We start from the raw sequence: 21,614 nt of genomic DNA, 5'->3' as shown, positions 1-21,614 counted from the left end.
AGATGGGTCTAGTTTTGAGCACCAAGTCCGACTCCAAAGGATTGGTCCGCTCTGTGATTGTCCAAACCAAAACCAGCGTATTGGAGAGACCTGTGACAAAGATCTGCCTGATGGTGGAGGCCACAGACATTTCTTTTGACAATTCTATCTACTTTCTCTTTCTATCCTGTACTGTGTCACTCCACCTGTACTGTGTTACTCCACCTGTACTGTGTCACTCCACCTGTACTGTGTTACGGAAAGACATCGACTGAGATCATCAGACATTGTCATATGCAGAGACATTAAACAAATGAAAATGGAGCCGTTGAACAAAGTTTACCCCCTAACCACCTTTAAATTAATCTATTACAAATGCAGAGGACACATTTCATTTCATTCATATCTGCATATGTAGAGTGACCAATGACCCAGTAAAAGTACAATTCGGTTACAACTTCAATTGGGCGATACACATACTATTATTACATGAATATAAAAACAGATATAAAAGATACCTGAATGTAACATAGATACGTCAGTTTAGCAAGTTTGCTTCATTCAGTGCTAATTCCAATGTCACGAAGGCCATGTTATATCATTCCAAAAACTGCATAATATCAAAGATAAGTGGGAATAACTGCTAACGGTTCGCCTCTCTCTTGAAACACTCCAGCAAGTTCCATGTGCTTAATAGCATAATTGCCTGTCATTGCACTCCTGACTCATGAGACATACTGTAGGCCTATAGGTACAGATACAGAGCAGGGAACAACCTCAAGCGCTTCCCAGATACAAACTAGAAAAAGTGCCCTTCTGGGCACAGGTCTCCACCAGGATTCTTCCTCAGCCTAGTGGGAATATGCGTGCACAGTTTCATCGCAATCGGACGCTGCGTTGAGGAGTTGTGGCGATTTGTACAAAGCGGGCTACTCCTGAAAACTGTAGGAGCCAATCGTGGCCAATCAGGCTGGAATATGAGAAATCAAACAAACCTGTCTTGATCACATGACTATGGAGATCATGTGTACCGATTTGCGCGAAATTTGGATAAAATCTGAAGGAGTAATAATAGAAAATGTGTTTTACATATGTCGGCCTCCTGGTGGCGCTATAAAGAGCAGATGTGAAAAATTCCAGACAAAGGTTTTTCCTTGGCCTCTAGGGGGTTGGCATACAAAGTTATCCACAGATCCGTGCAGTTAGAGGTAAAAACACTTTTCGGCCAGTTATAGCGCCACCTTGAGGCTGAGTTGAAATTGTTCATGTGGCATTTCGTCCTCGGCCTAGTGGGAATGTGGGTGCACAATTTCACGGAAATCACGCGATGTGTTCATGATTTGCAGCATTTTGTTTGAAACTGAGCACTCCTGTGAACTTTGGAAGCCAATCTTAACCAATCAGGATGTAGTGTGAGAAATCTGAAAGACCGGTTTCGTTGAATGGCTCTAGAGAGACTGTGTACCAATTTGCGTGATGTTTGGACAAAATCTGTAGGTGTACTGTGCAAAAACTTGTTTTGCACAAAGCGGCCTCCTGGTGGCGCTATAACAGGCCGTTCTGGAAAGTTTGACCGGGTTAACGGTGGCCGAGATTAGCTGCTCACGGACACACGGACGGACGGACACACACACACACACACACGGACGGACGGACGGACGGACGGAGTGCAAAACATACTCTCCCCCCATGCCTTCGGCCTGGTGGAGACAATAATAATGATAGCCATCTTTCAAGCAGCGAGTACTTGCTGATAGCAGACTTTTGTCACTCCCCTGAGGAGACTGTAATGCAATAATATAATATAAGTAATGTTATCATTCGAGGGGACACATCCAATTATGTGGCTGAAACTGGAAGACATTTGTTTTGCCACAGTGTCTTTATCTGTTTAGCGAGCCAATGTGTCATCTTCTAGCATACCTATTAACACTCTCTGCCAGGCCCTTGATGGGAATTCAATTTCAGAAAATTCCCTATTTTATACATACGTCATCAAAAAATACCAGATCTACAATCTCACAATGCATTGCAATGGGTTGTGAGCTTGTAGATTTTTTTTTTAAGTTTAAGCCATATATGCCCAACATTTAACCAATGAAAACTATTAACAATAGCTTGTGGCTAAATGCAGCTGTGGCTCAGAAGGTAGAGCAAGTCGTCCAAGCCTCCTCCTGTCCACATCGAAGTGTGTCCTTGGGCTGGCGTCGACTGTTCGCCGTTTCACCTCCCAATGTATGAATGAATGAAGCTTGGAAAAGCGCTATAAAAATGCCATTCATTATTCATTACAATCACTACATTGGATCTGTGTTCCATGGTTTTGGAGTGGACATGCAAGTGTTGACCGTGACAATAAGGAAAACATCCTGCTGCTAATGAGCTGGTCCCAGTCAGTGGTGGAAAGTAACTAAGTACTTTTACTTAGGTACTGTACTTAAGTACAATTTTGAGGTATTTGTACTTTACTTGAGTATTTCCAATTTCCAGTACTTTTACTTCTACTCCACTACATTTTGTAGTTTTACTTCACTACAATTATTTGAAAACTTTAGTTACTACTAGTTACTTTAGGGATTTTAATTTAGATTAGAAAATATACATTAACCACTTCAACCCTATACATTTTGGCATTTTCAATTCCTTACTTTTAGTTGTAACGGAGTAGTTCTAAATTGCAGTATTGGTACTTTTACATAAAACAATTAAGTAAAACAATTGAGTACTTTTTCAAGTGCATTGTGGCTATTCTTATTTCCTATGTCCCTCTATTTCATGTTTGTTAGGATATCCAACCTCCTAATGGCACATTAATTAGGAGATTAGGACCCGCGGTTGTTTTCCTGAAACCTCACACTTTTCAGTTTTCACACTTGACATTTCTGTCAAATATATATGTCATATTTGCCATATTTCTGACGTCTGACGTCCATTTTCCCTTCATTGTCAATGGCATTTAATGTTTGTGTTGCGGACATTTTACCTAATTTAACAAGGCTAGGATTTCACTTTGTGAAATTTGTTATTTTTATAATTTGTCATTCTGAGCAAAGGTCAGAGCAGAGAGTCACGGAAGCTTTTACACAATCCGGCTGCTTGGCTGTGCAAGTCACGCCTGGTGGAACATGTGCTCCAAGGTGAAACGCTAGGTCGTTCGGGGGGCTTGCTGTGCGTCTTCTTCCTCTGTCCGTGCCAGCTGTCCTGGCAATGACACCCCAACTACAAACAGTCTGAGTCATCCATCTATCTACGAGCCTCTATATCCGCACCAGACAGCCAGCATCCTTCTGCTCTCTTTGCAGCCAAGTTGAGATGCAAACGAAAATGATACCTTTGCCAGTCGTAAATAATCCTCCTTGTTTCGTTACAATGTTTTGTGATTCATATTTTATCCGGGTTTCCCCACACACAAACAACACAAATTAACAATAACCAGAACAGATACAGCAACACAAAAAACCATGTGAGCAAGTAAGGATCTACAGTATGGGGGGGGGGGGCAGCTAGTAGTCTGTCATTACGAAGCAATAGCATAGCCAAGAGAAGGAATCTATCCCACTTCAGGTGGAACTGGTCTATTCTGCCCTTCATAGAAAAGGGTATTCTTTCATACTCTTTCATTACTATTGCTTTTTTCTATTGTCTTCAGTGCTCAGCTGCACTTAATCACTTCCAGGGGGGAAGCCCAAATAAGGGCCTTGTTGTAGTGGGGGGGGGGGGGGGGGGGGTGTCTTGGGTGGCACTGTAGCTGAGCAGATTGGCTGTGTGGGCGCAGAAGTGGCAGGGCAGGAAGTTATCCCTTAAAGTCCTGCTGGGCCTCCTCTGTCGATCATTTCACACTTCCAAAAGCCCAGCATGCATTACTCAGAGCCATAGAGTAAAGGCCTATTCATATAGTGGAGGATATTAATGACACGATCGTTCACTTTATGGTACAAGCACCAAATTTGGTACACAAGTGCTTCAGAACCTACTCTCTCAGAAAAGTACGTTGTCCACTTGAAAAAACTAAATGGCCACCATTTTTCAAGATGGCCGCCAAATGAAAAGGGCCTTTTGTGGCGGTTCTGGACAACCGTGGGTCCGACCGACTCGAGACCGGGCACTGCACTCCCTGTGGGTGTGTGGAACGTGTGTGTCGAATTTGAAGTCGGTGGGGCGAACGGGTCTCGGGTTATGTGGATTACAGATGTACAGACACACACACAGACTTGAATATATGTCAATGGGCAATGCCCATTGGGGGTTTTTTTTAGATGATGGGTAAGGAGAGAGAGATGTGATGTCAGGTGGTGTGGGCTAAGAAGTGGTCAGGGCTATATGAGATGTACAGTAAGTGCAAAGAGAGATGGTGAGGGAGGGAGAAAATTATTTGTACCAATTGACCAGACAGTAGTGTAACAGGTTAAGGTGAGTATAGAGATGGAAATGTTCTAGCAAGGGAAGCCAATGTATTGAGAATATGGGACATATTATGTATGTGTCAGGACTCAGGAGTTATTTGTGACAGAAGGCTACCAGTGAGAAGGAAGATGTATACGATGGTAGTGAGACCAGCCATGCCGTACGGTTGGAAACGGTGGCACTGATGAAAAGGAGGCACAGCTGGAGGTGGCAGAATTAAGGATGCTATGGTTCTCATTAGGAGTGAAAAGGAAGGACATTATCAGAAATTACTGAATTAGAGGATCAGCCGAGGTTAGAAGGTTTGGGGATAAAGCAAGAGAGGTGAGGTTGAGATGGTTTAGACATGTGAAAAGGAGGGATGAGGGTACATTGGGAGAAGGATGCTGAAGATGTAGCTGCCAGGTAGTCCTGCAACAAACAGTCAAAAAGTGCTTTAGTTTTCGAGATACCCCTACCGGAGTTAGGACCAAACACAACATATTTTTTCCTCATCTCTAAGGCCTCCCATACATGAAATGGATTCTTGTATAAAAATATTTTACTGCAAAAGTGGTGAAATTGTTATTTAAAGTTATACACCTCAAACTAAAAATAAAGCCTGTCCGTCTGGTGGTTGAGGCACTTAAAGGCATGTAGATTCACAATGGAAGCTCTGAGAAGTTCAAAACTTGGCATACTTGAAGCCAGAACATACCTCTACATTCTAGAAAAGACTGAATGTCAATATCTGAATGTCAATATGAGATATATTCATTTGAACACATACTTACAGTAGGCGGAATTGTACATCTATGTAGATGTCTTCTCTACTTTGTAGTGACTCTGGAATGGATTGTCATAGCAACACATATGATGGCTTGTAGGAAAGGTGAGGTTCTACTGAATCCAGCAATACCAATTGTGTAAATGTAGCTTGCATAATCGTGGAGTTATGCCACAAAACATATATGGTGTCCCAAACGGGGGGAAATAAAACTAATGAAATCTACAGTATCACATTAGTTTTATTTTTACTTCACTTATCAAGGGTGGGAAAACATAAAAAAATCACTTGAGTAGAAGTCCCTAAAATGTATGAAATGTCTCAAACTTGAGAAATGAGAAATTGTGAAGAAATAGATGCCGCTTCAATAGAGAAATATGCAAGCCTACAGTGGAACTACTAACTATTATTATGTTGCAGCACTGCATGACCTGGATGTTAAATAATAATAATATAATATCTCAAACTTATATAGCGCTTTTCTGAGTACCCAAAGACGCTTTACATGGGGGGGGCTTTACAGAGGTAACAACAAATTAAAAACAACTTTAATAGAAAAAGGAAAAATAACACTAAAAGCTAAAGAACATTAAAAGACAGTGAAAAGGGTTAGCTAGGGAAGGCAATATTGAAGAGGTGGGTTTTGAGGGTGGATTTGAAGGTTTGAAGGGTAGGGGCATCTCTGAGTGCCTTAGGGAGGGCATTCCACAGGGTTGGGGCAGCAAAGGCGAAAGCCTGTTCCCTCATCAAGCTCAAATCTCAATATTATCCTCATAAATATAAATAATCAAGTTATTAATTTCTGTTATTTGAGTTATTTGGTTACAGTCAATTTATACTACAGTATTTGGCTCCACCTATGTGCATCTTATGTGATCTTATAATGTGAAGTGTATCGGAAATCGGGGCCGATCATGACATTTTTAAATGATCAGATCAGGAGCACAAAAATGTGATTGGGACATCCCTAGTATCAATATGATATCCATATCATGATATTAGACTGTATATTGTCCGTGATTTGGGATATTGTACTATTGTGATATTGGAGGAGTTGCATAAAAATATAATTTTCAGATGGGGAAAAATCGGTATCGGCAGATACTCAAAATTAAAATGATCTTACTAAATGTTGCTCAACAGAGAGATGATGATGTTCATAAAACCGTGGCTCTATATATACAGACAATATGCTGCAGTAATGAGCAAGTTGCAAATGTTGAGTGAGAGCATGCCTGCACCAGCAGTCTCATCAAGAAGACTGAATAGGGTTGATACAACATTGTTTAACATACAAAGAGATTGTTTCATTTGTGTGAAGGCCAGTACAAGACCAGAACATCTGACAGCCATTATGGCTGGTACTGTTAAGGTCCTTCATGCAGCATCAGAAAGGTTGATGAAGTTGTACATCATCTGCTCCTCTCGTACCCAGATCTGTTTGTGTATGATGACAAATATACAATATACAGTATAATACCGGTAATATGCCGAGGCGGCAGTGCCTCAGGGATAGAGTGGCCAATAGAGCGGCTGGATGGAGAACCGTGAGGTTCGCAAGACAAAATTCAGTGTGAACTAACAATATACCGGTAGTACTGTATCATACCATATTCTCAGTTCGATCCAGGGCTCCCCCAGAGTTAGACTCTGGACCCCTAATTGATCCCGATGTGCAGGTCAGGGGGTGTGTGACTGAATCTGTGAATGTAATGCACAATCTATGTAAAGTGCTTTGGATAAAAGCTCTATATACTGTAAATGCACCAATTTCCATTTACGGTATATAAACTCCTTGACTGTTATGATGACATACTGAAGACACTAACTCTGAGGAAGAAGATGATATTGTCTAAATACAAACCCTGGAAACATACAGCATTATAATTTGTAGAACATGGAAAGTCTGATGTTGCATGCTCTAAAAGTGTGCCCATGGGAAATGGGCACAATGAGAGAAGATGCAAATCTCCAAGAAAATCCAGAACTACTACATAGACCTGCAGATATACTGTATCGATGAAGAAAACCATGGACCAGTGTCTTCAGTATGTCATAACTCTTATTTATTGAAAGTGATGACTTGTCATCACTTTCATTTATTTAAAGAAAGATGTTAACTACTTCAGTGAGATTAATAAAAGCTTTGACATAGATACTGGTCTGCTGTTCTAATTCTTTGTTTTATAGCTGCTATATTTCGTTTAGATATTTAGTGTTTTAGGTAGCATTTATGATATTTGTCATGATATGCAAAGAGATCTGGGTACGAGAGCAGCCGATGTACAACTTCATCAATCTTTCTGATGCTGCATGTGAAGGCCCTGTCTCTGGTACTCTGACCAGTGACCATGTGAAGGCCCTGTCTCTGGTACTCTGACCAGTGACCATGTGAAGGCCCTGTCTCTGGTACTCTGACCAGTGACCATGTGAAGGCCCTGTCTCTGGTACTCTGACCAGTGACCATGTGAAGGCCCTGTCTCTGGTACTCTGACCAGTGACCATGTGAAGGCCCTGTCTCTGGTACTCTGACCAGTGACCATGTGAAGGCCCTGTCTCTGGTACTCTGACCAGTGACCATGTGAAGGCCCTGTCTCTGGTACTCTGACCAGTAGTCCTGGTTTTGTCTATGAACTGATTGCACAAGAGCGCAAGGACTTTTTTGTGCTATCCCTTTTGGACTGATTGTATGACTGTACTCTGTTGCTGTTTTTACATTTATGTCTAATAAACTTTTAAATCCATCAATCAATCAATCAATTGTGCTGGCCTTCCCACAAATGAAACAATATATTTGTATGTTAAACAGTGTTGTATCCTATTCAACAATGTTGTACCCTATTCAGTCTTCTTGACGAGACGGCATGCTCTCACTCTGGTCTTACTGGAGTAGTTTTCTCAACATGATACAGTATATGATGAGGAGAGGAGAGTATATTGAATGTGGGTTTGCCAGGGTTTTATGAACATCATTTCTCTGTTGAACAACAGTTAGTATGTGTTGAAGGTCTTCTGCCGTGGGCTTTATACATTATGGGTCTTGTTTCGTGCCTTTTTCCAACTGTTTAGCAAAGATGATACAAAGATTTGGATCCAATATTCCATTTTGGTAAAATTTTAAAGACACACTTCAGAATTTGTACAGTATCTATGTTGTGCATTGCGCGCACTATTTTTAGGCTATAGTATATGTGCAGTAACCATATTACAAGTGATACTAATTAAGTCTATTTTCCATTCTGGTGAAATAGTGTCAGGGCAGGGTTCTGCTATTGTCAGTGTAGACTACTGGACAGGCAGTAGGCTCTGTTACACTAAAGATAACTAAATACTAGGTCACTCTCCACTCCAGTCAGCTAAATAGCTACTTGATTTGACAAGGTTCATCTCATCTTTTCACATTCCAAAATATGTGAAATTATTTTACCTGTCATTTTATGAAGAAAGCCACATACTGTAGGCAATAAGATGCAAGTGGAGCCAAATACTGTAGTATAACTTGACTGTAACCAAATAACTCAAATAACAGAAATGAATAACTTGATTATTTATATTTATGAGGATAATATTGAGATTTGAGCTTGATGAGGGAACATCCAGGTCATGTGCTGCAACATAATAATAGTTAGTAGTTCCAATCTAGGCTTGCATATTTCTCTATTGAAGCGGCGTCTATTTGTTCACAATTTCTCATTTCTCAAGTTTGAGACATTTCATACATTTTAGGGACTTCTACTCAAGTGATTTGTTTATGTTTTCCCACCCTTGATAAGTGAAGTAAAAATAAAACTAATGTGATACTGTAGATTTCATTAGTTTTATTTCCCCCCGTTTGGGACACCATATATGTTTTGTGGCATAACTCCACGATTATGCAAGCTACATTTACACAATTGGTATTGCTGGATTCAGTAGAACCTCACCTTTCCTACAAGCCATCATATGTGTTGCTATGACAATCCATTCCAGAGTCACTACAAAGTAGAGAAGACATCTACATAGATGTACAATTCCGCCTACTGTAAGTATGTGTTCAAATGACTATATCTCATATTGACATTCAGATATTGACATTCAGTCTCTTCTAGAATGTAGAGGTATGTTCTGGCTTCAAGTATGTCAAGTTTTGAACCTCTCAGAGCTTCCATTGTGAATCTACATGCCTTTAAGTGCCTAAACCACCAGACGGATAGGCTTTATTTTTAGTTTGAGGTGTATAACTTTAAATAACAATTTCACCACTTTTGCAGTAAAATATTTTTATACAAGAATCCATTTCATGTATGGGAGGCCTTAGAGATGAGGAAAAACTATGTTGTGTTTGGTCCTAACTCCGGTAGGGGTATGCCGACTTCTGGGGGCCATTGTCGCAGTACTAAGGTAAGAGGATGGCCAAAGACGAGGTTTAAGGATGCTGTGAGAGATGACATGACGGTGGCAGGTCACAGAGGAAGATGCAGAAAACAAAACCAAATGGGGTCCATGTGTGGTCCAGCCCTATGGAATGTAAAATTGTGCTAATGAAAAGTATTTAAAATATATCCGTTAGCACACATCTCTCTATGCACAAAAAATTATGCATGCCACAGAAATCCATCTGCACTACATTGCATCCATGTCATATTTACTGTACAAATATTGCTTTTGTATGACATACTGTTTTTGCACAACATTTCACTGTGACACAAATTACATTACAATTTCCACATTAACCGACCCCTCCCCTTTTCCCTGCACGTGCACACACACACACACACACACACACACACACGGTACTGTACAGTACACTATAGTATGTTACAGTACAGTATGGTAAAGTACAGTACGGTACAGTAACGTGCGGTACGGCATGGTACAGTATGATACCATAAAGTATGGTACAGTACAGTATGATGCCGTACAGTACAGTACAGTACGGCACGGTACAGTACAGTATGGTACCATGCAGTACAGTACAGTACAGTACAGTACGGTACAGTATGGTACAGTATGATACAATACAGTAAGGTACAGTACGGTACAGTATGGTACCATGCAGTATGGTACAGTACGGTACAGTATGGTACAGTACAGTACAGTACGGTACAGTATGGTACAGTATGATACCATACAGTAAGGTACAGTACGGTACAGTATGGTACAGTATGGTACAGTACGGTACAGTCCAGTACAGTACGGTACGGTACGGTACTGTACTGTACTGTACTGTACTGTACAGTATGGTACAGTATGATGCCCTACAGTGCCGTACAGTATTATACAGTAGTATGGTATAATACATCACAAAGGTATAGCCAAATATATGCTGAAATGCAAAACCAGTCTAATTTTGGTGGCCATCTTGAAATATCACCGCCATATTGGATTTTTGGATGGCTCGGTTAAAAAAGTTAAAGAGTTGACCAAAGGAATGTTCACGGCAAATGTCACCCTTGTATCACCAAGCGAACAACCGTTCCAATGATCTGTTAATTGCACAAATTCTGTGTGTGTGTACGTCTGTAATCCACGTAACTCGAGAACCGTTCGCCCCACCAACTTCAAATTCGACACACACGCTCCACACACCCACAGGGAGTGCAGTGCCCGGTCTCGAGTCGGTCGAACCCACGGTTGTCCAGAACCGCCACAAATGGCCTTTTTCATTTGGCGGCCATCTTGAAAAATTGTGTCCATTTTGTTTTTTCAAGTGGACAACGTACTTTTCTGAGAGAGTAGGTTCCGAAGCACTCGTGTGCCAATTTTGGTGCTTGTACCATAAAGTGAACGATTCTCATGAAATATTGACTTAATATCCTCCACTAGTCTGGATTTTCGGTGATGAGGTGACCACCGCTCCGGTGGTGAGCTGACAACCAGAGCTGAAATAACGTTGAGCGGTGGTGAGTAAAAACAGAGAGAAGGGCTGGAGCGGTGGCGGTGGCTTGCTCTTCACCGCGGCTCGTGACGTCATGTTGTAGTTCGGTGGTCACCCCACCACCGTAAATCCAGACTATGTATGAGCCTTTAGACAGAGTTATAGTATGACATTATGGGGGGGAAAACAGCCCGGTCACGTGGTTCACTGTCACTGTAAAGCCTATAGACTCCAATGCATTCCGTAACGTTCCGGTTCAGGCCTTTGTCACTATTCGCCAATAGAAGTCTATGTAGAAGAGCTGCCATTGGACTGGCCCCATGAAGTGAACATAGTTGTCGTAACAGTGTCTTACTCTATGGCTCTGGCATTACTGCCCTACATATTACAAACTACCTTCAAGGTAACGATTATTATGTTCTCTCCACATGTTTCCTGTATTTATTTATTAATGGCACGTTTACTGTGGTTTGTTGAGGATGTGATTCCTTCTAATACAGCAGTAGAATATTAAACATGCTCTATCCACAAGGGGCCAAAAAGCCCTGATGGGGTGCATACGTTGCATGTGGCAGTGGCAGTGGCAGGTTAAAACCAAATCGTGGCTTACTGTGAGGTTGGTTTTGGGTAGGGTGTCGGACTAATGCCTGTCGGACTGTTCGCTGTACGTGTCGTACCAAACACATACACCACTGATGGATAACATCTATCAAAGGTTCCCATCAGATGATTTGGGGGTCATGTGAGAAGCCACAATTCATCTGCAGTAAATTATCTATTTTGTTCGATCCACCATGAACAAATCCAGCGCCTTCCTGTCCTGACATATATTACATAATGTTATGTTCCCCTGGACACTGTAACACAGACATATGACAGAACATTTTACACCTCAGCCAGCCTAGTGTGAAATGCGATGGGAGCCACAGCTGCTGTGGGGGGGGGGGGTCGATGAGACCGGTAGATCGATTTTAATTCCAATTTTCAATCCTCTCCCTGTCCAAATATGGCAAAGAAGATTTATAGATACATCCGATGCCGCCCCCCCAATACTATAGTGTTGTTTGAAGAGAATAGATATGGATTACCAATTTACCATGCTTTCAATCGCCTCAGTATTTTGTAGGCAAATGGCTTCGATATCCAGGGTCGGTAGTACACATCCACAGCTACCTGCATGAGGTCTGTAGCCTTCCAAAGATTTATTGTCCCCTTGAAACCTGATAATTGCCATCAGAGCTCATGTGGCCTCAGATAATGGCTCTCTTGGGAGAGGGGCCGATGCGTATGTACTGTAGCTTAGTGTTTGTGGTAACACATTGACATCATTCTTCTCTCTCTAGGACTGGTCGTATAGCCGCTTTACTTACAACTATTTATGCTCTCTCCTGCTCACCAACCATGCAATACTCCAGAAATGTCAATTCCTTTGACCATGACCTTTGTTTTGTATCAGTAAAAATAACACATTTAAAATGTACGCTCTCCCTGTGAAACCTGTTTGTTTGTAGACACACTTTAAAATGATTGAGGGGGAAAAAGATGATTTATACTGTATATTGCAGAAAGAGCCCTTTGATTTAAATTTAAAGACATTTTGAATAAAGTATAGACTGCTGGCCTGGCCTTTCAATTTAAAGCTCAGTCAAATCGAGTATTCCCTAAAATTAAGCATCCTGATACAAATTCAAAAGAATTGGCAGAGGTATTTACTTCCTACTATAAAAAAGTTATATATACAGTAACCGTGAAAAATAATATAAAAAATATTACGTCTATTAGACTGTCAAATTAAGCCGACTAATGCAGGAAGAACCTGAAACAATGGTCTAAACAAGTTTAAGAACAATACTTCAGCAGGAGAATATATCTTCTCTATAACTATATGCACAAAGGAGCAGTGGTGTAAAGTAACTAAGTACATTTACTTAAGTACTGTACTTAACTACAATTTTGAGGTATTGGTACTTTACTTGAGTATTTTCAATTTCCAGCACTTTTACTTCTACTCCACTACATCTCAGAGGCAAATATTGTACTTTTACTCCACTGCCTTTATTTGAGAACTTTAGTTACTATTAATTACTAGTAGATTTCGATTACATTTTAATGCCAATACTTTTGTACTTTCACTCAAGTACATTTTGAATTCTGGACTTTTACTTGTAACAGAGTAGTTCTACATCTGCAGTATTGATACTTTTACTTAAGTAAAACAATGGAGTACTTTTTCCACCACTGCAAAGGAGGCATGTAATTAGTCATTCACATAACAGGGAAAGACCCTACCCAATGTATGGGATATCAACCTGTAAACATTAAAAACCTTCCAATGTCAAAAGGTCAAAGTTCACCGTTCTGCAATTTACAATTTACAATTTAGGCATTTAGCAGACGCTCTTAATCCAGAGCGACTTACATTTAAGCAAGAACAAAGCATGGGAATACATCACATAAAAAGCATTTATCATGAAACATGCGTAAGCTAAGAAAGTAACAGTGGAATATTTATATAGTGAAACTATACATACACTATACATATAAACTATACATCTTTACTACTATGCTATATATGTGTACTATGGCGTGCTATGACTACATACAATACAATTACAGTGCTGTCTACATAACATGCTATAAGTCTGTATCAAATGCTATATAATCCAACAGAAATGCTATCTAAGGGTTTAGGGTAAGTGCTAAGGGCCATGATGGAGTCTGAAAAGGTGGGTTTTCAGGCTACGGCGGAAGATTGGGAGTGATGCTGCAGTTCTGACTGCAATGGGAAGTGCATTCCACAGTTTTGGAGCCAGAAGGGAGAAGAGTTTGGGACGTGTGGAGCGTTGTCCCGGCGTTTTTAGTGAGGGTACTTCCAGCTTCCCTGCGTTGGCTGATCTGAGTGCGCGGGAGGGTTTGTAGGGTTCAATCATACTTGTAAGATATGGGGGAGCCATACCTTTGGTTGCTTTGAATGCCAGCATCAGAGTTTTGTATTCTGTGCGGGCAGCGACCGGGAGCCAGTGGAGGGAGCGGAGCAGGGGGGAGACATGTGAGAATTTTGGCTGGTTGAAGACCAAGCGAGCTGCTGCATTTTGGATCAGCTGGAGAGGCTTAAGTGCACATGCTGGTAGGCCAGTAAGGAGGGAGTTACAGTAGTCGAGTTTTGATAAGACTGTTGTCTTGCAACAATTCCTGAGGATTTTGCACCATGCAAGGCTTGTCAAATAACATTCAAATAGGTGGGGACAGGCCACACGTTTTCTTCTTCTAATCCTACTCTCCTATAGAACTTGCTGTTTGATTAGTTGACTTGTTGATTTTGACCAACTTCTTTTTACATGACTGTGTGTCAGAGCGCTATCCATGGTGCTGAATTCTGAAAGCTTTTGCTTTGAACTCTGCTTTGCCAATGCAATAGCCTATAAGTAAAATACAATTAAAAGTGTGTGTGTGTGTGTGTGTGTGTGTGTGTGTGTGTGTGTGTGTGTGTGTGTGTGTGTGTGTGTGTGTGTGTGTGTGTGTGTGTGTGTGTGTGTGTGTGTGTGTGTGTGTGTGTGTGTGTGTGTGTGTGTGTGTGTGTGTGGGGGGGGGTTAACCTGATATTTCCTTTGAGGCTGCTGTAAAGGCAATTCCCACTTGTTATCTTTTTCCTTTTTCAGCACGGTGCCACATTTAAAGATATTTTTAACACTTAAGCATAATGCATACGCTCCCTGAAGAGGACCGATTTTATTTTATTTTTTATAACTTTGTTTATTGTTTTTTTTTCACAGAAGCATTATTGAAATAGAGTTTGAAAAATAATAATTAACATTAACGGCTTCTAAGAGGACCGATTTTCAACTGAAAAGCAGAAGTTTATTCCCACTCTCTCTCCCAGATGTGATGCATCACATTATTTCAGTCGACAACCAGTTCTTTACATCATTACAACAGCAGCAGGAGGAGACGCAGGGGAGTGGTATACTACACACATACTGTAGCGTGTGTGTGTGCGCGTGTGTGTGTGTGTGTGTGTGTGTGCGTGCACGTGCGCACGTATGCGTCATAACTGGTAACTAGCGTGCACTATAGGGTGTGGGTGTTGGGGCCTGTCATAATAGCCTGCACTGGGGCCCGCTGTGACTACATTACGCCACTGATATGCCATGTCGGGTTACTATAGTAACAGGAACAAGGCTATAGCGAATGTTGTTTGCTTTACATTGTGAGTGGGATTGATATCACAACCGGGATTGTACCGAAACAAGCGCACGCATGCGCGTGTGCGTGCGTGTGTGTGCGTGTGTGTGTGTGTTCTTCCACCTGATAGCCTGATGCAAAAATACCTCTGCAGGACGTTTTGCACTGTTTAATCACATCAACCCTGGCATCCCTATTTTGGGCGTGTCAATTGATATTGACTTACTTTTTGTAAGTGCGTGCATTGACATTGTGGTGTCAAGAGTATTTGAATAGGGTTGTAGTGTTAATTAGCACTGCAGGTGAGTGTTTGCTTCACTGTGTAGACTAATTTTATACAGAGGTGATAGGGATATATGTGCATTATTGTGATGTATCAATAATAACAGGTTATCAATAATACTATTGTGATTTATCAATCACTTTCTATTACTCAGAATAAAAAGCAGACCTTTCTTTCTCTTAATTTTGTCAGTCAGATTAACCTCGATTCTGATTCTGTCCTTGATTCTGGCAATTAATTTACACTCATTCTGAAGCACTGTCTTAATGGTCTGGAATTGTCTATGGAAGTTGTTCTCGAACGTTTTAATTTGAATGACCCCAGTCCATTTAGTTCCTATAGATTTAGCAGCGAAACCTGCCTTTGTTTTGTCTACATTGAACTCTAAATAGTTGTCAGTGTGTAAAATGGGAAATGGTCTTCTGATAGTCTGTAACAGAGTTATTGTCTCGGAGCAGTCCGAGAATGGCAGTGTCATCAGAGTATTTAAAGTATGTGATGTTGTTGGGTGAAAAGGGCTAATACAGTCATTTGTGTATACTGTATGTGTAGAGGAAAAGACTGAGAACACACTACTTTAACTGTTTGTGGACTGTTACTCAGGACGTTGTGAGTCCAGTGGATGAGGAGTGGAGGGATGTTGAGGAGGTGCAGTTTCTTGATCATATGATGGCGTTGAATAGTGTTGAAAGCAGAACTGAAATCAACAAAAAGAATAGTGGCAAAATTGTTCCGAAGATGAGTCCAGATGTTGGAGAAGGGAATGAAGGAGGCATGCCACAGCATGCTCGTTCCCCCCCTTTGCCCTATAGGCAAACTGGAAAGGGTCCGTGACCTGACAGCTGGCAGAATTATGTTTAAAATCAGTCTTTCCATGCAGGAATTTCATCATTATTGATGTTAATGCTATACGGGTCTAGTCTGGTTAAGGTTCTGAGGGGCGGGGTTTCTTGGGTACCGGTATGATGGTGAATGTTTTCCAGAGGGTGTGTTTAAGTTTTCCATTTAAAAAGGCGAGACTTACAAAGAGCCTGAAAATATTGTGATAATTTCCAGGGGTACTTTGATTAGGTGTAGCCCTTGGGCCCTTTGTGTTCTTAATCCGGCGCTCAGAGCCAGCAAAATGTGCATAATATATGAATTATGGTGCTATTAGGGCCCTTTAAACCTGGCTCAAAACCAAGGGCTACAACATAATACAGGACAAAAGTCAGGTCTTTACTTGCATTGAGTTTATTTTAAAGTCAACATAGTAGGCCAAGTGTTTTTTCCCGCCACACAATAAACAAGAAATTGCAAATGTAAAATAAAAGTGTAACAAAAGTATGACCTAACTAAAGTCCTAAACAAACAAAAGAAACAGATGGGCTGGCCAAACTCAGAAGAGGGGATTCTGGATGTGCCCGTCGCACTGAACAAAACATAGACTAAACCAAAACTAACCAGAACAGAAACGATGCCAAACAATACTCAGGACCAAGCCCATCATAACTGAAATAAAGAAATACAGAGACTTAAACTAAGGAATCACATGGTCATCATGGTTCTCTCTGATGGGGTGCTGGGGAGATTATGAGAGCTGGCAACAGCTCCTCTTTATAGTCTTGGCCCCAATCATGAAAGAGGTGCAGCTGCGACAGGGCAGGGAAGCCAGAGCAATCCCCAAATCAAATCAAATCAAATCAGCCTTATTATTATTATTTATAAAAAGCACATACCAAAATTGACCGAAGTGCTTCACATGCCAGTTGAGTGACAGGTGAGTGATAGACCACAGCATCAACACAGTGTAGACACTAGAGAAGGACAAAGAGCTATCAGTGAACTAATAATAGATGTCTTGCTGCAGAGTGAGGTGTAAATATATGCAAGCATATAACAGGTGAAGAAAATAATTAAATAAGTATTTTGGTAGAGGTGCTCCCTTTTTCCCCACCTGTTTCATATCTCTGCTGTCGGGAAGAAACCACTAAACTCAAAAATGTACATTTTTCAGGAAATGAAAAATAAAAAAAGTTCAGGAAATTAATAAAATCCTATATATATATATTCTTTTTATGATCAGTACTTTATTTAGATTTTTTACAAACAGAAAAACAAACACATGCAACAACAGAATACGTATGCATGGATATTATGAACACAAAAACAATTTAAAACAAGGATAGACAAGACAAATAAAAATATAAATAAATCAAATTAAAAGATCGTCATCAACCGTATCATGTATACTAAGACAGTAAACAATCAAAAGGGCATTGCCTGACCATGGATCACATCAACATGACTGAGGAACACGTTCCACTTCGAATCATATTTATCTAACTGATTATTCATCTTAAAAGATAACTTCTCCAAAGCAGCCACAATACCAAGCTGAGTGAACCATACATGTGCTGGAGGCAAATCATCAGACTTCCATAACTTAACAATGATTTTCCTGCCCACCATTAATGCTGTATGAATCCAGTCAGCTAGAGGTGCGCGGAGGTGTTTTAATGGCGATGGATCACCCAGAATAAACAGAACAGGTGTATAAGGAATATCCTGGTTCGTGATTTGCATTATATTCTCATGAATAGCACACCATAGCGTCTGTACCCTAGGGCACTCCCACAATACATGAATAAGTGTACCGGGGTCCTCATCACACCTCCAGCAAACCGGACTCTCTCCGAGCTTAGCCTTGAACAATCTTGTCGGAGTCCAGTAGACTAATCTTGTTCTAAGTTTACGGGACAAGAAAATCTTATATTTTGAAAACAAAGCAATACTGCCTCATCAAAGTTGAGAGGTGGTGGAGTTAGCTGTTTTAGCAGACAGTTTGAGGGTCCAGTGGAGTTAAGAGGTTTTGTCCCAAGCACTTTTTACTACTTTCCATAATTTCGAAACAACACAGACGTAAAGCGTGTTCAAAGGCACTGATTTATGAAAAGATATATGTGTTTATCTGTATTATATTATAGATATACTATATTTCACTAGTAAGAGACCACACCACTGCTCAAGTTTAGGGGTGTTTATTGCACAAGTGAGATGAAGGTGTGGGGGCGTAGTCTCGGGAGCTTGGCGACCGCCGTGCTCTGCTCGGGAGCGATCGGTCGCCTCGACTCGGACGCTGCACCCTGAAAATCAGTAAACAGTGAAAACCAAGTAACCTACTGTCTCCAGTGTAGACACATTCGTTTTCAGTCCTGATGTGTATATTTCCCCACCTATATAGTCATGGTTTCAAAATAGGTTCCCTCACTTCAAGGTTCAAGGTTCTTTATTATTTGTCTCCCGAGGAAGAAATTTGTCTTAGACACTTGACTGACTCATTCTTTAATCTAGGGAATCTGGTCTTGATGTGTATTGTCCCTGGCTTTAACATTGGGACCAGACGTGCTTCCGCTCTGCCAGTAGCCTTCATCCCACACCCTGTTACTGTATGTAAAGCTAGTATATCATCGAGAAACATGTGTTTGAAAACCTCACCACACCACACATTCCATCCCGACATTGGGCAGCGTTGACCCCCGACCCGTATAGAATGCATGCAATGCTTTGAATGTAAAGAAAGCCCCCACATTTATCGGACCACTATTTATTTGACATTGATTAATCTCCCATTGTTCTATTGTGTAGCACTTTGAGATTTGTGCCAAATATAATGTGTGTTACAAATGCAATTTATCATTTGTATATTATTATTGTTCTTTCCCCAATGCCCCATTCTCCTCCTCACCCCTTCTTCTCGCTATTGTCATTGTAAATGCCTTGGAACATACCTTGGAACACCTAAACACATCAACATGCATGATGTGTTTTCCTGTCATTGTACACTTATATAAAATGTGCTTAATATGAGTATCTGGGCTTATTGTGCCTCTTTCTTTTTTACTTCCTTATAACTCGCAACTGTTCTTAATCTTTTGAACCCAATTACATGCGGAAAGATATTTCCGCATTATTTGGTAGTCTTGTTTCTGCATCTCAACAGACATATAAGACTATAGATAAACCTTTGACCTTAACCTTTAGCAGTAAGAATTAAACACAAGAGAGTCAGGAACCAAACCAAGATAAATGCCAAGGCCCAACCTCGTGGAATGTACTTCAAAACTCCTTAAAACTGAGCTCCCTGTCATCTTTCGGTCAGTTCAAAGGAATGCTCCAGAACACTTTTCACCGTGATTGCTCCTGCTTCAATTGATTTATTTACTGGTTGTTCTGCATTTAAGTTCCTTTGTAATTTATCCTGATTTATAATGTTGTGTTGATGTATTGTTTTGACTGTATTTGTGAATTGTAACCTCGGCTATACAATACAATACAAATTAAATGTATACTCCTCGGGGGACAGGTATCCGCCAGGCTGGGTTGCCTACGATGCAGGGCCAGCAAATTTAGGAAGTCAGCTCTAGCCTGTTGGAATGGAATATGAAAGATATGATACATCTTGATCACATGACTCGAGAGATAATGAGTACTAATTTGTGTGAGGTTTGGACAAAAGTTGTTGGAGAAGTAGTAGCAAAATGTCTGGGAGTGTGCATACAAATTTTCATGGCATGCAAAGTTTCACGGCAATCATACATGATTCATGATTTGTGGCATTTGAGCAAAATATTCATACTTCAGGACAGAGATCTCTGTTGAAACATACCTGGCTAAAAATCCTTAAATGCCTTAATACATTAATGCCTTAATACAAGTTGATGGCATCATTTTGTCCATGTGTGGTACAGCCCTGAACGTGCCAATAAAACATTTAAAGTATTGTTTTGATGCTCATATTAACTTTAGGAAGTATTACAGGGTCTCTTGAGCTTTACAGTGTTATTAGCTAAGCTGTCGCGCCGCAGTGCATCTAGGTGGGTGATGCTCTTCTTGCCTGTCCTGGCTCCCCTACACAGTCTCACCCAAACGAGATGAAATAGCACGGAATTGCAATTCCGTGCATGCACGCCAAAATCCGTACATACTGTATGACACTGAAATCCTCCCCATAGACAATGATGGAGGGGCGTTGTCTCTACCAACTTGAGCCACCACCGAGCGGCCTAAGGGCTGCGAGTTGCCGTGTTGAGCGTTGCGAAGTTCAGCTCAACCCCATCGAGTTATAACCCAATAGCACAGAATCGTAAATAATGTCAAACCCGAACTTAGCCAAGTGAAATCGCACGGATTGGTGAGATGGGGTTGGGCTCCCATAGTGTCAGTTTGCTGGCCTCTAGTTCTGGGTGCCTGACGCAGTGCCCTGTCAGTCTTATCCCTCTCTTTTCTGACTTTGTCTGTGACCCGTGGTAGGTCCCCATAGAGGTCCACATTTCTGATGTGGTCCATGTGACGCCTAGTACCATTCGTAGCATTCTTGTGTAGACCTCTTAACCTCTTAAAGGGATAGTTCAGATTTTTTTTACTTAAGCTGTATGAAATACTTGCCATTAATAGTGGTTGCAACTGTATTAATTCATTGCCCAAATCCCATAGTGGGAGTTTTGCTCTGGTTTTGGTGAAATATTAAGTAGTTCCGGTCATTTTGTGGGGGGTATTTCTACCATATAGTGCAACTTTTGTTCATCATATCGCACAGAACTAGGTTTTTTGTGTCCATATCACTACACCCAAAAGATCCATGTGATAGAGGGGTCAAAGTTGAACGAAAGTTGCGCTAATATTTTAGAAATAGGTCAACAATACAAAGTAATTTTCTTTTATTGCGTGGCCCCAGTGCCCCCCACAAAATGACCGGAACTACTTAATATTCACCAAAACAAGAGCAGAACTCCCACCACGGGACTCGGGCAATCAATTAATACAGTTGCAACCACTGACTAATGTATAATAAGTATTTCATACAACTTAAGTAAAACAAATCTGAATTATCCATTTAAGGTTCTTTTCCCATGTCTGATTCCCACTCTCTCCTCATCCCATGCAACGGCATTCCAGGCCAGTGCCCTCCGGACCTTTCGGGTCCTGTTCTGTTGAAGCAGTCCAGGCCCCGAGTGGGCCCCATCAAGATCGATATACTGTAGGTCATAGGTTGCATGCTATATGGTTGGTACCAGAGCTCCTCTTGGTTCTGACTGTCACAACTCACAACCTGTGAGTTATGGCTTTGTGTTTGAAGTTTACACCTGGCTCTTATCTGATCC

Source organism: Protomyctophum parallelum (genome assembly GCF_964188405.1).
Source record: "Protomyctophum parallelum genome assembly, chromosome: 1".
NCBI lineage: Eukaryota > Metazoa > Chordata > Actinopteri > Myctophiformes > Myctophidae > Protomyctophum > Protomyctophum parallelum.
This window is presented reverse-complemented; position numbering follows the sequence as displayed.